This window comes from Mus pahari, chromosome 2, assembly GCF_900095145.1.
Source record: "Mus pahari chromosome 2, PAHARI_EIJ_v1.1, whole genome shotgun sequence".
NCBI classification, from domain to species: domain Eukaryota; kingdom Metazoa; phylum Chordata; class Mammalia; order Rodentia; family Muridae; genus Mus; species Mus pahari.
The window spans coordinates 126,925,571-126,940,918 of NC_034591.1; the positions used below are offsets into that span (position 1 = coordinate 126,925,571).

Below are 15,348 nucleotides of genomic sequence, written 5' to 3' on the forward strand. Positions count from 1 at the left end.
TTGGCATTTCATTCAAAGAAAGGTCCCTTTCTTTGAATCCTGAGCATCTCTCACCTTCCAGGTCTCTGGTACATTCTAAAGGGTCTCCCCACCTCCTAAGTCCCAAGGTTGTCTGTTTCCATTCTTTCTGCTGGGCTTCAGGGTTTTACTCCTGTACACACGCGCGCGTGCGCGCGCGCGCGCGCACACACACACACACACACACACACACACACACTCTATCTGATCTTGTTCCCCTTTTCCCCTCCCTGTCCCCTCTCCCACACTGCGCCCTCCCTTCCCCTGCTGTGATTGCTTTCTTCTCCCTCCCAAATGGGACTGAGAGGCATCCTTACTTAGGCCCCTTGGCTTGTAAAATATGGAACACTTCATGAATTTGCATGTCATCCTCTGTATTGTTCCAATTTCAGCATATGTGCTGCCAAAGAGAGCACATTATGTATCTACTTTAAACAAGTAAATTTATACACAAATGAAAATACATTTAATATGTTTTACTATTTAAAATAATTCAGGATTTTGTAATTTCAATAAGGAAATGCTCACATAAATGATAAAATATATAATATTAAATAACTAGTTGTATTGCATCCTAAATTTTAAGAAGGATTTCATGGATTATTGTTCTTTTTACCTTACTAGGCTTTTCAAGACCATCTGCCTTTCTTTCTTTAATTTACCACTAAAATATAATATTATAGTCTGCAAACTTCACACATCAGAAATATGCAATCAAGCTACAAAACAAGTTGCAAAATGAAATGTCTTTCTGTTTTAATTGACTTAACATTTTTATGTTTGGGTTGCATTTGTAGCTATTCTCGGCAATTAGAAGCCCAGAGGCTACAGGTTGGACACCATTTTGCTTCATTCATATGTTTATCTGACAATGTATACTGAGTTTCTATTAGCACTGGTCTTTACATAGTGTTTGGGATATAATCATGCATATGATGACATTATCATTACTCTCATTACCCTACTATGAAAAACAGAACACAGCCCAGTTCATGAATTATGAATATTTATGAACTAGGATAAAGTATAGCACTGAGTCTAAAGATACATTGGGATATAAGACCTGATACTAAAGGAAGGACCATCCAGAGACTGCCCTACCTGGGGATCCATCCCATATACAACCACCAAACCCAGACACTATTGCATATGCCAGAAAGATTTTGCTGAAAGGACCCTAATATAGCTCTCTCTTGTGAGGCCATGCCAGTACCTGGCAAATACAGAAGTTGGTGCTCACAATCATCTATTGGATGAAACATAGGGCCCCTGATGAAGGAGCTAGACAAAATACCCAAGGAGCTAAATGGGTCTGCAACCCTATAGGAGGAACAGCATTATGAACTAACCAGTACCCACACCCCCAGAGCTATGTCCCTAGTTGCATATGTAGCAGAGGACAGCCTAGTTGGCCATCAATGGGAGGAGAAGCCCTTGGTCTTGTAAAGATCATATGCCCCAGTACAGGGGAATGCCAGGGCCAGGAAGTAGGAATGGGTGGGTTGGGGAGCAGGGTGGGGGGAGGGTATAGGGGACTTTGGGGATAGCATTTGAAATGTAAATAAGATGTCAGCAACTAATGACATGCTGGTGATCTCATACGTAATTTGTATCTATTTCTAACCTAGGTAGGTTTCTCTGCTGCTGTAATAAATCACTGACCAAAACCAAATTGAAGAAGAATTTATTTGTTTGGTAAGGTCACACTCCACTGTTTCAAGTGTGAAACAGTAACCAAAAGCTGAAGCAAAGACCATGGAGAAATGCTAGTTACAGGCTTCCTCTCTGTGGCTTATTTTTTATTAGATATTTTCTTCATTTACATTTCAAATGCTATCCCGAAAGTCTCCTATACCCTCTCCTCATCCTGCTCCCCTACCCACCCACTCCCACTTCTTGACCCTGGAGTTCCCCTGTACTGGGGCATATAAAGTTTGCCAGACCAAGGGGCCTCTCTTCCCATGATGGCGGACTAGGCCATCTTCTGCTACATATGCAAGTAGAGACACGAGCTCTGGGGGTACTGGTTAGTTCATATTGTTGTTCCACCTATAGGGTTGCAGACCCCTTCAGCTCCTTGGGAACATTCTCTAGCTCCTCTATTGGGGGCCCTGTATTCCATCCAATAGATGACTGTGAGCATCCACTTCTGTATTTACCAGGCACTGACGTAGCCTCACAAGAGACAGCTATATCAGGGTCCTTTCAGGGAAATCTTGCTGGCATATGCAATAGTGTCTGCATTTGGTGGCTGATTATGAGATGGATCACTGGGTGGGGTAGTCTCTGGATGGTCCATCCTTTTGTCTTAGCTCCAAATTTTGTCTCTGTAACTCCTTTCATGGGTATTTTGTTCCCTATCTAGGGAGAAATGAAGTATCCACGTGTTGGTCTTCCTTCTTCTTGATTTTCTTGTCTTTTGCAAATTGTATCTTGGGTATTCTAAGTTCCTGGGCTGATATCCACTTATCAGTGAGTGCACATCAAGTGACTTCTTTTATGATTGGATTACCTCACTCAGGATGATATACTCCAGATACATCCATTTGTCTAAGAATTTCATAAATTCATTTTTTTAAAGATTTATTTATTTTATTTATTATATGTAAGTACACTGTAGCTGTCTTCAGACACTCCAGAAGAGGGCATCAGATCTTGTTACAGATGGTTGTGAGCCACCATGTGGTTGCTGGGATTTGAACTCCGGATCTTCGGAAGAGCAGTCGGGTGCTCTTACCCACTGAGCCATCTCACCTGCCCAAATTCATTGTTTTTAAAAGATGAGTAGTACTCCATTGTATAAATGTACCACATTTTCTGTATCCATTCCTCTGTTGAGGGACATTTGGGTTCTTTCCAGCTTCTGGTTATTATAGATCAGGCTGCTATGAACATAGTGGAACATGTATGACACATGCTCTGTGGATTTCTTTCCTTGATCAGCTTGCTTTCTTACACAGTCCAGAACCACCTGCCTAGGGGTAGCAGGAATCACAGTGGGCTTGACATTCCCACAGGAATCACTAATCAAGAATGAGTTTAGCCTGTGTTGCATGGAAATTAAACATAATCTAACATGTTCCAAACTTTTGTAAAGGCCAAGAAGTTAAGACTAGTTTAGAACCATAATGTCCTGTGGGATTGTGCAGGCTTGTGAGGAAGCTTTTCTTTCCACAGCCAGAACTTCAGGTCAGGAGCTTTGTTATCAATTCTAACATGGAAATTTTCAGGTACCAAGTTTATTTTGAACCGAAAAATAAGAACTGTGTATATTTTGCTTTATATTTCTTTCTCACACAGACTTTTTTGCCCCTTTCTTTCTTCCTTTCTATTGTAGTCACTCCCTCCCTCCCTCTCCCCTTCCTCCATCATCACTCACTTCTTCCCTCCTTCCTTCCTTCCTTCCTTCCTTCCTTCCTTCCTTCCTTCCTTCCTTCTTTCTTTCTTTCTTTCTTTCTTTCTTTCTTTCTTTCTTTCTTTCTTTCTTTCTTTCTTTCTAACTTTCTTTTCCTGGCAGAGGTAGTAAGGCATGGTACTCTCTGCTGCTCTCAAATGACCATGAGCACTTTCCCCTTTCCAGGCAGGTAAGAGGTAAGATAATTGATGAGGCATTCTCTTTCCCTGCACTTGGGCGTTCTTAAAAGAAGTCTGAAATGCTGGAAATAACATTGCCTTTAAAATAGTCTCTGAAAAGGAGAACACAACAGAACTCTCCAGATTCTGCTCTTTAAATTTAGCATTGTCGTCTATGTAAATGGAACTCTTTTACCAGTGATTAAAATAGGTGTTTTATGGGACATTGTGAAGAATATTTCATGAGCACCTTTTGTGCTTCTGTCCTTCCTGTCTCACTAGCTAGATGGTTTTGCTCACATGGATAGAAGTGGGGGGTCCACAGTGCATTGTGACCTTTGTTCCTATACCTTCCTTTGAAATTCTGCTTCTTTTAATCTTTCAGTGTGTGCCTAACTTTATTTTTTTTAAATGAACTTTCATATAATCCAGACAAGCTTCATTTGACCTTACTATGGTGTGGAAGTTGACATTGAACTCTGTATCCTCCTCTCTCAAGCTCCCCTGTGCTGGTATTACAGGGGGTATTACCAAGGCCTGCTTATGCAGGGCTGGACAACAAGCCCAGCCCTTTGTGGCTCCTACACAAACACTCTATCAGATGAACTGTATCCAGAGCCCTCCTTTGAATAATTTCTGTGTCACAGACACTCAACAATTGCATAGTACTTACAGATTTATTTCTACAGATATCTATTTTTAGTTAAACATTTTCATCACTTTATGAGATTTTCTTTGTCTTTATCAAAGTTTTTCCAGTAAAGCAGAGAATTTTTTATATACATTCTTTGAAAATTCATTCGGCTAAAAATAACCATCAGTAGTGCTGATGATTACATGAGACCCTGTTAGACACAGCATGTCAAGTCCTAGCCCAGACATACTGTGTCATAGTTTCTACTTTGAGCATTGCACACATTTAGAAAATTTTAGAGCATTGATTTCACTTCTTCCAGCACTCAAGAGTCACCCCTGCATGCCGATAAAGAAAGCAGATCAGCATTTCTTAAATCAAAGTATGTGGTACTTGAAGATCACATGTGATTTTCCTGTTTGCAGCTGTATTATGGCACTTTAGGCTTAGCAATTACAATGCAGACACATCATCTTACAGTTCAAACTATGTTAGGGTGTGGCGAGAGGTGAGGCTATCATGACTTATCTTGTGTTTTACACATCTTTAAACATAGCATCGTAAGCTAATTCGTCTTCTCTGATTTCTTTCCTTGATTTATGTCTTGCCATGACTGTGAACTCATGAGATCATCTGTACCAGTTGCTTCAGGTCAAGATACTTTATTGGCATCCTTTACTTCCCTTTGTTGTGGATGGTATTTTGAGGTTTTAAGGTCTAACAAAAATGAGACCTCATGTTTTGCATATATTAGGAAGCATTCGTTACACATAATCGAGAACACAGCCAATACTGTGGCTCATGTCCATAATGTGAGTACTTGAGAGGCTTAGACAAGGGGATTGGTTAAAAGTTGAGGCAAATATGGACAACAGAGACCCTGAGTTCAAAACACAAAACAACAACTGTAATGTCTCTCCAAAGAAGTTCATAAACTCTTTATAAAATCACATTGCAAAACATGAAGACTGAGGGTCACTGGTGAATTTGCGTTAACGTATCTGATTACAAAGTCCTTCAGTAATGTCGCTAAGAACGATGCAGTGGTGACATTTGTATCTATCTCTTCTATTCTGCCTGAAGCTGATTTCTCACAGTGTAGGCCTCCCATGCTCAGTACTAAGATTTTTACCAGTTATCCTTAAATTAGTTGCAGGATTAGTTTGTATCCCAAATCTGATTAATTACTTGAGAGAATTTCATATCTCACTATTAGTAGATCCTAATTTTGTGCCCTTGATTTGCATCTCTCTAAATATTACCTTACACGTTATAAGTTGTATGTAGTGGTTGAGAAGACAGATCCTAGGGACAGACACCCTGGTTTAGGTTGCCAAAACTGATATCTTCATAGCCATGTGGCCAAGAGGGAGGTGGTTATTCTCTCTACGCTTACGGTTACTGTTCCATGAAATGAAGGCGAGTAGCTTAAATATTTTTAAAGTGTGATTTAAAATAAATTAGATATTCTTTGTAATTAAATTTGTACAAAACTGTGATAAACTAATAATTAACATTTTGATAGGTTTACTGTTGTTGCCAATATTTGCAAATAATTGTTGGGCCAGGCACCCAAAAAGTTGAGGCAAAACTGTTGTGAATTTGAGGCAAGCCTGAAACAGTATTAAGTTAGAGGCTATCCTAAGCTAAAGAGTGAGAGACCATGTTTCAAAAACAACCAACAATAATAAATAAATAAATGACTAAAAAAAAAAAACAAACAAATAATGGAAAACCACTGAGTAAGCCCAAAAGAGATGACGAAGAAATTAGGAGCACTTGCTGCTCTTACAAATTCAGTTTCTAGCACCCACAATCGGTGACTTATAACCAGCTGTAACCCCAGTTTCAGGGCATGTGATTCCCTCTTCCTGGCACACACACAAACACACACACACACACACACACACACACACACACACACACACACACACGAGAGAGAGAGAGAGAGAGAGAGAGAGAGAGAGAGACAGAGACAGAGACAGAGACAGAGACAGAGAAACAGAGAGACACAGTGACAGAGAGAGACAGAAAGAGACAGAGACACAGAGGCAGAGACAGAGGCAGAGATACAGCGAGATAGAGACAGACAGATTGCAGAGGTGAAATTGAGTGATAGAAATACATTTACCAAGAGTATCATTTCAGAAAGACAGCTATACAAATATAGTCTGAGCAAAAGCACCAACGGGTTCTTTAAATCTTTGCAGGTGGATTCCACTGGCATTAAAAAGTTTCACAAAGAATTATAATATATATAAAATGCTTCAGTAATTTATTTTACAGAAAATAAATTGGGGATACTGACCCAACACTTTAATTTGAAATTTTAAGAAATCCAATGTAACACAAAAGCTAATTGAACACTTTTAATCAAAACACTTTGGAAGATTATTGTCTTAATTACGACTGCTGTCTATACCTTCGTAAATTGATAGTTCAAACATAGTGGAAAAGCAGTGTCACTACCTTTCCAGAGATGGGAAAACATCATTGGGAGCCTTAATGCATCCCCAGTGAAGCCTACTAACTCAATTACCTTGTGATAGAAAAATGAGCGCTAAGGGAAAATGAGAAAACACACTGATTTCCACAGGTTCAATTAGCTAGGTTGAAATAACAATACTCCTAATCATAGATACACGTAGTTATGAGATGCTGATTACAGAACTACTTGAGTGCTGAGCTTCAAAGATGAGGTGTGCGGGATATGTAGGGGCATATAAGTGTGTGCACTGATGTACAGGTGAGCTCTTTCCTAGAGCTGTTTTTTAAGGCAGAGAGCAGAGTGACCAGTCAAAATGAACCAATCAGTGTTAATAAATTACGTACCACCATCATCTGCCTTCAATGAAGAGGTTTGGTTTGAGGAATTGTAGTCCAGGTGGTTTTATTTTTATTTATGTGGCCATGAGTACAGGAGGGCATTATCTCTGGAAACCAGAAGAGGGCATCAGATCTACAGGACAATGACAGTTGCAAACTACTTGATGTTAGTGCTGGGATCTGAACTCAGGTCATCTTTTTAAAACTATATTATTTTTCTTAAAAGCAAATGTACAAATAATCCAAATGACCAAAAGATGAATACAACCTTGGACAAAATTTATGGAGCTCCCAGTTCACAATATTTTATGAATTGTTACACTACATGTTCTTATTTCCTTGCAACTGATCTTTTCAAACTTGTCTACAAAAAAACAAACTCAAAAATTTCAAACAAAACTATTTTGTCTGCCTAGGGCCACACTGGAGGAACGACAAATGGCTTTAGAGCTCATGAAGTGCAGTCCAGGAGTTTCCACAGCCACACAGCTGGGCCTCGGGGTGGCACAGCCCCGGAAATTATGTGTCCTGAGGACTTTATGCTGTTATTGAGTTCTGCTCTGCCCACTGCCCTCACATCCCTCTTAATTTAAGAATTACATGAAAACATTAAGGGGGCTTCGAGCCCCTCACTGCATAGTATTTCTGGCTTTCATTGTACTAATGCTTGATCACTTTCAGGCATTGCTGCTAGTGCAGATAAATGATTCCATCACCATCCTAGAGAAGAACTTAGGGATGTAGATTGTCAATGACTGCCACCCTTAGAAAACATTTGGAAAGATAAAATTGTTCATGACGCTAAGCTGAGATGATTTTACTCATGGCTCTGATGCAAAAAACATATAGACAACAGTATCAAGTTCAGAAAGGCACACTTTGTTTTTCACAATTTCATTTTTTATTAGATATTTTCTTTATTTACATTTCAAATGTTATCCCCCTTCCTAGTTTCCCCTATCCCCTATCCCCTCCCCCTGCTCCCTAACCTACCCACTCCTGCTTCCTGGCCCTACACTGGGGCATAGAACCTTCACAGGACCAAGGGCCTCTCCTCCCATTGATGACTAACTAGGCCATCCTCTGCTACATATGCAGAAAGGCACACTTTCATTTGTTAGGCTAGGGACTGTTTATGGTCAGAGAACAAGAACAATGGCAGCACTGGCTAACATCACTTTCACTAAGGCTGGTCTGGTGATGATTAATTTCTTATATCCATTTTTGCCTACAGCTTCCTGCTATGACTTATTAAGAATTGCTGATGAATAGACACACATTTTGAGGATTTAAAGTCGATATGTATGACTTTTATATAAAAATTTGGATTTGTGCTTCTTTTAAGATTCTTACAATATTACTTTTAAAGATAATAAATTAATTCCTTTTTTCTTGGTAACCACAAATTGCTGCCTGCAAGAGAAACTGGTTGGTTGGAACTACTACCTTGCTTGCTTAAACTTTGTTAATCTATAACAAGTTGTTTGGTTATGTATGTACATAGGTTTTTGAGACTAGTTTGTTTTCTTTACCTATACTATGTAATGTTATTTCTTGTAGAGGCATGAGAAAACACATTGTTCTTTTACAATCATTTACTAGGAGAAAACTAAAATGTAACCCCATTGTAATTGTATACTGTTTGAAAGATTTTGTTGGGTTATATAAGAGATGGAAGAAACAATATAGTATGGGAAAGGATGGGATGGTGTGGTGCGTCTGGCACATTGTCTCACCTATCCAACTAACTATGTGTGTATGTACGAGGTTTGCACGAACAGTGTTCCCTCCATCCACCTGGTGTGTATATTTGTGTATGAGTGTGTAGATTACTTGAAGTCTGCTTGCTAGAGCTTTGCTCTAGCCATTTTATGTGTGACTATGTATGTGTCTGTCTGTGGGTCTGTATACAAGTGTGTATGTGTATATGTATGTATGCGTGTATATTTGTGTGTATGAAGATATTGGACTCTGCCTTTTGTTTCATGCATTTAGTGTGTGTGTGTGTGTGTGTGTGTGTGTGTGTGTGTGTGTGTGAATTTTCTCTTTCCTCTCTTTCTCTCCAGCCCCAAGGAGTTAAAAGAGTGAGTGGTTTTTATGCTGGCCACAGAGAGTACCAACCCCAATAAATTAAGCTTTTTTTCATCAGAAAAAAAAAAAAAAAAAAAAAAAAAAAAAAAAAAAAAAAAAAAAAAAAAAAGCTCCTGAGCAGCTTTTCTAATCTCTGACTGCCTTACCTGAATCCACTCTGGTCAGTGGCTGCCTGCCTCTGTTTACCCACCACGTGGATGCCAAAGCCAGAATCATTGGCGTTTGTCAAAGTCAGCATGAATGTAAAACTATACATGTTATTTTTTTTTCTGTTGCTGTAATCAAATACCATGTCCAAAACCAACTTAAGGAAGAAGGGTTTATTTTGGCTTCCGTTTCCAAAAGGATAGGTTCCATCATGGAGGGGGAATCGTGCCATTGGCTGCAGCAGGAAGCTAGCAGATCACAGTTTTGTCTACAAATAGGAAGCATAGAGAAGGCACAGGAATTGGGGAAATATTGTGAACTGTCAAACCTGTCCCATGTCATGTACTTTCTCCAGCAAGGTTATACCTTCCAAAGGAACCAAAAGTTTCAAAATAGTGTCACCAACTATAGACAAAATGCTTGTGTGTCTGAGCTTGTGGGGACATTCCCCATCCAAACTACACATACATTTTCTTTCATTTTTTCTTTCTGTGAAAAACTAGATAATATGGCGACTGATATCAAACACTAACGTTAGTATATTGATTTGAAATGATTGATTGGACTCAATTATATTCTGCCACTTTATGAACACTGTACTAATTGAGATGCCTTCAAGCAGATTATAAATACTAAAGTCTGATTTCATAGGATTTTAGCTTAAAACCTATGCTATATTGAACATACTCGCGCACTCCTATAATTGAACCCACATCAGTTCAAAAGCCACCATCACAATTCAGTCTTCTTTTCAATTCCATTCTGTTTGTATCCATCCAACAGATTAACAAATAAAGAAAGCATGACATTTATGTGCACTGTGGAGTTGTAGTTTGTCTTAAAGAAAAATAAAATCATGATATTTTCAGGAACATAGATGTAATTGACATCATCCTATTAAGTAAAAGAGTCAGATTTAAAAAGACAAATGCTGAATGTTTTTTCTTATGATGATTAAGTGTGTGTGTGTGTGTGTGTGTGTGTGTGTGTGTGTGTGTGAATAAAATCACAAAGAGATATGCATGCCATGAGAGTTAAGCTTGTTTTAGTGAAGAAGGAAGTTTCTAGTGTGGATGAGAGAGAAAGAAAAGCAGCCTTGAGGAGACGACAATGCCCCCCTGAAGTCCACTAGTGTGTGCAAGAAATACTTTAGTTTAAAAGTAATCACCTCAATTTAAGTGAGGAAAGCACCCTAAAACCAAAAGTATATCCAAATAATACAAATTTAACTTTTGCACATCTCTTTCCTAAAATGCAGCAGTGATTTGTTGAGAACTTGGCCTACACTTAGTAAACTTCATCTTGCATAGTGGATTTTCCAAACTGTCTGTCTCAGTACAATTGCTGTTTGGAAATAACCATTTGCTTGTGTGTTGTCAATGTGTTAGTGCACAGGCAATTCTACTGGCCTGTCTCAGGGACCTAGCTGCTGCACATGTTATGACCTGCCACTGCCTCCAGGGGCATCAGTGGTTTGCAAGGCAGATAAAAGAACCCTCCACACCACCCCAGCTCTTTTGATCCTCTTCTCTCTGTCTCTGTCTCTGTCTCTGTCTCTGTCTCTGTCTCTGTCTCTTTCAATTTCTCTCTCTCTCTCTCTCTCTCTCTCTCTCTCTCTCTCTCTCTCTCTCTCTGTTCCCCCCTCTCTGCCCTTGTGGTTCTGCTCCTTTTCTGTCTCTATCCTTTCCCAAGTATTCCCTCCTCTCTTATTACTTGGCTACTCTCAGCCCTATTATCTAGCCCTGCCTCTGGATGCCCCTAATTAACCTAGAGTGTAGATGTCTGCTTTTACTAAATAAAGATCATATATAAAGATGGGATAAGATGTAGTACAGTGTTACTAACACAAGCAGAAGTATTTTAAAACTATGTAGTCAATGGAGCAAACACTCTAGGGTAACATCTTCATGGAATTACAGCTGGCATCCATTTAAATCCAATGTCTAGGCATGTGCATACTAGAGATTGCTCAAGGTGCACATGCCTGTACTTTCCAAACACCACTATTACTTTTTGATATCCTTGGATGTCCATGCCACATTGGAACAGCAGCTCTGACCCTGGCCCTACTTCTTGGTTCTTTATGCTTCTCCATCCTCCTATTCACCATGTTGTTTATAGAATTTTCTATTTCCTAGTTTTTTTCTTGTACTCACAACCAAGGCCCAGGTGATTTTAGTTTTGCTGTAGGATTTGGAACTGAAGATATGGGATATGTAGATTTCTTATTTCTTATTGTATCTTATAGATAAGAAACAATCCTGCCAAAATGTACCAACATGGATACTTACAGCTATTGGGTGAGAAGTAAAATATAACTTCTTGTTCTAAGGGGAAATTTTTCAGGGCTAGATCAGAATGCTTATAATTCTAAAGTCCCTCATTGGTTTAACACAAACTAAAATCCATACTCTTTGGTTCAAAGGCATGTGGTGTTTGTTTGTTTGCTTGCTTTGTTTTCTTTTATTCAGTTTATTTTTCCTTAGTATTTTGCAGTCAACAAGCCAATTAAGTATGTAGTGTTCTTCCTTTTTGCTGGCCAATTGGCTCCTGTAGGTTTAACTTCTAACATTCACAGGGTAGCAATTATGTGATATCTAGCCACCTCCCTTCTCTCACACTTTCATTCCACTGATACTAACCATGATCTCTATTTCTTAGAAGAAACTGATGTCTAGGTCTAGTGCCTTCAAAAGTACTGACTTTTTTTTAATGCATGAACCATGATCCCCTCTTCTTTACTAGGTTTAAAGAACCTTTGAATATTCAGTGGCAGAAGTAGACAGAATTCGCTATGTTTCTTGTTATAAAACAACAATAAATCTATGTAATCCAAAAATATATTTCCTTCAAATATATTTCCATGCTTTCTTCTAGTCATTTAAATCTCTTCCTGGGATTTGAGGATATATCTTCATGCGTGTCTCTCCCCACTACCTTTTAAGACTGCTCTAAGCAGTTGATAGCATTTATTATGAGATTATCAAAGACAAGATTAGTCTTATTTAGAATACACCCATTTGTTTCGTTTCTGCTATAAAAACCTGAGATGCATCAACACATCACAGAAATAAGTATCTGTAAGTTCTATGTGGAAATACTTAATTTAATGGAATTCAGTACTAACAACACATTAATTTGTTTTTGTTTGCTTGTTTTAATTTTTGAGACCCTTTTTACATAACCAAGGCTGATTGTTCAAGCTGCCCTTGAACTCATGGTACTTCTGAGTCTGTTTCTCCAGTGGTGAGAGTTCAGACTTGTATTTCCATGGCCAGCCTGAGTTATGTGGAAGGGGAGACTTTTGAGGCTGAATCTATGTCCTGATTCCTGGACACAGGTTGCTTTGGCACGGAACAAGTATTGTCAATCCAGCTGTAGTTTGTAAATAACCCCAACTAGCTGTTTGTTTTTGTGTTTGGTTGGTTGGTGAGTTTTGGGGTTTTTGTTTTGTTTCTTTATTTGTTTTTTTTTTTTTTCATTCTTTTTCACTTAAGGTAAAACCTCCTTTGATAATAAGTACATTATTGCAGGAAATCTTTTAAGCTCTCCAGTGTAACCTAAGCACCTTAATGCTGATCCCTAAACTGGATGATGCTTGTGTGGAAGTTCTCCAAAGAAAATCAGAAGACAAATGAGATCTCTCTAAGAGCAGGTCAGTGACTCAGGAGATGGAAAAGCCTGGCTGAAATGTTCTTTTCTGTATCTTAGAAACCTCAAAAACTCAGCGGCATAGTGTCAACGGTTGAGCACATCCTCTGAAATTCTGTGCATCCATTACCTCTATGCTGGCCTTGACAAAATCCACAGCAAGGGGCAACTTAAGAGAAGGGTGAGCTTTCTTTGGTTGTAGTGTGGTGGAGTCATGGCAGCAGGACCATGAGGCCCCATTTCACACTACATCATCAGTTGGGAATCAGGAAGAGACAGGTGTCTGTGCTCAAATGGCTTTCTTCTTTTTATTCAACTCTTGATCCCTAGCCAGCGAAATGGCACCCCCATAGTTAGGGTAGGGCCATTCCCAACTCAATTAACCAAATTAGAAACTCCCTCACAGATGTGTCAAGAAGGTTTTTTTTTTTTTTTTCAAGGTGATTCTAAATCTCATCAGGGTAACAATTAAAATTACCCATCACACTCAGGAAGCATTTATGCAAAATCATGGGTATTGGTCCAAAGAGGGAGTATATGATGCTAACTATCCTCCTTTGTGTTTATAGAAGAGTTGGCTGGAATAGGCTTTAAATATTTCATGCTTTCCTGGAAGAGAAGCATGCTTGCTAAGCTCTGTGACAAATGGGGAAGATGATACATTTCTAACGCCATAGAAGGCAGGATTCATTTGTTTCTAATTCTTTGGTTTGTGACATTCACACTGATACAGAGTGATATTCCTTTAACAATGACAAATGTTCAAATCCTCTAAAGATGGCTCTCTTTGATATGTGTAATCTGTTGAGTGTTAACCATAGCAATAGTTTGCTGCAGTATGGATAGATCATAGCAGAAACGATAAGTGGAAAAGAGAGTTGCACACGAAACGGCATTGAAGAGATCGAATGCTTAAAGATTAATTTAATTTATTGAGAAGCACGGAGTGCTCACTAGTGCAATGACAGCTATTCGGTTGTCTTTCTAATTTTTACACTGAAACAAATATACCCTCACTGCTAGCATAACTGCATTGAATAATATTCATCAGACAAACAGTTCATCAACCACATATAACAAACCTATAGCTCTGCATATAGATTGCTTCTCCTTTGCTACTGAAAGGATGTTGATCCTTCAATTTACCGTCTATGAAGACATGCATAGGAAAACAGTAGAGGGGTTGAAGTAATATGTCTGCCTCCGAATCACTATAGAAAGCTGATTGTTATGAAAGAGTTATCAATAATGCTCACTATTCAGAAGAGCTTAGCAGCCTAGAAGACCATACAGGAACTGGCAGTATTGCATTCATTCTGCTGTGTTGATGAGTACCAGGATGGGGAAAGGATGGGACAGAGCAAAGCCTGAGGGGCAGCAGATGAGGGAAAACCCTCATCATAGCTGGGATGGCAGTATTTCTGGACCGAAGATGAAAATCTCTCAGGTTTCCCTTAGGGTTGCCCCTAGCTTTGGAGGATTGAACCAATCTGCTTGATTTCTAAGCCCACATCACCTCATCCACAAGAAAGATGAGCATCTGCACTTCAGCTTGTTGAACATGGTGCTGTTTGAACAAGGATACAGACAGGGCTGGAGAGTTAGCTCAGTGGTGGAAGGTGTGTATAAGGTATTTTTGATGCCCTGGTTTCAATGTCCATACCACAAAAGTGAACAATAGAAATTAACATAAATGTATCAAAACTCTTTGCAATCAGTGAAAAGTTGTTATGGGAGAGAGTGAACATAATGACAGGATCAATAATGAATGGTCAAAACACTAAGATCATACATTTTCCCATAATGTTGAGGGAGGTTAGGCAGTACAGTATAGCATCACATCTATAGCTGAGCACAGTAACCTCTGAAGTATATTTGAACCCCTTTAGATTGATCCCCACCATGACATAATACCCTATTATCCCTATTTTTCTAAGATGTGTATGAACGTTTTGCCTGAATGTGTGTCTGTGTTCACATGTGTGTTTATGCTGCCCATGGAGAACAGAAGAGAGCATCGGATCCCCTAGAACTGGAGTCATACATGGCTGTAAGCCACCATGTGTGTTCAGGAATTCAACTCAGCTCCTCTGTAAGAGCAGCCAGTGCTCTTAACTTCTGAGCCATTTCTCCAGCCTCCAGCCTCTAGTTTTTAAGGCTAAAAATGAATCACAGAATATGTCTCATTTCTACTTTTAAACATGCACACACATGGACATAAGAAGAGAAAGAGAAAGAGAGAGAGAGAGAGAGAGAGAGAGAGAGAGAGAGAGAGAGAGAGAGAGAGAGAGACAGACAGACAGACAGACAGACACAGTACTTTAGAAATGCCAGCCAAGTCCAAGTTTCATAAATTGACCCCCCTTCGTATTATCCTCAACTACATCTTTCCAGAGTAGCTACCTGGA

General features: G+C 39.2%; 1 protein-coding gene across 2 annotated transcripts in view; it reads left to right on the forward strand.

Moving 5' to 3' along the window:
- Nucleotides 1–15,348, forward strand: part of Grm7 (glutamate metabotropic receptor 7) — an 858,724-nt gene that overhangs the window by 382,804 nt on the left and 460,572 nt on the right. The gene's annotated exons all lie outside the window — the stretch shown is intronic.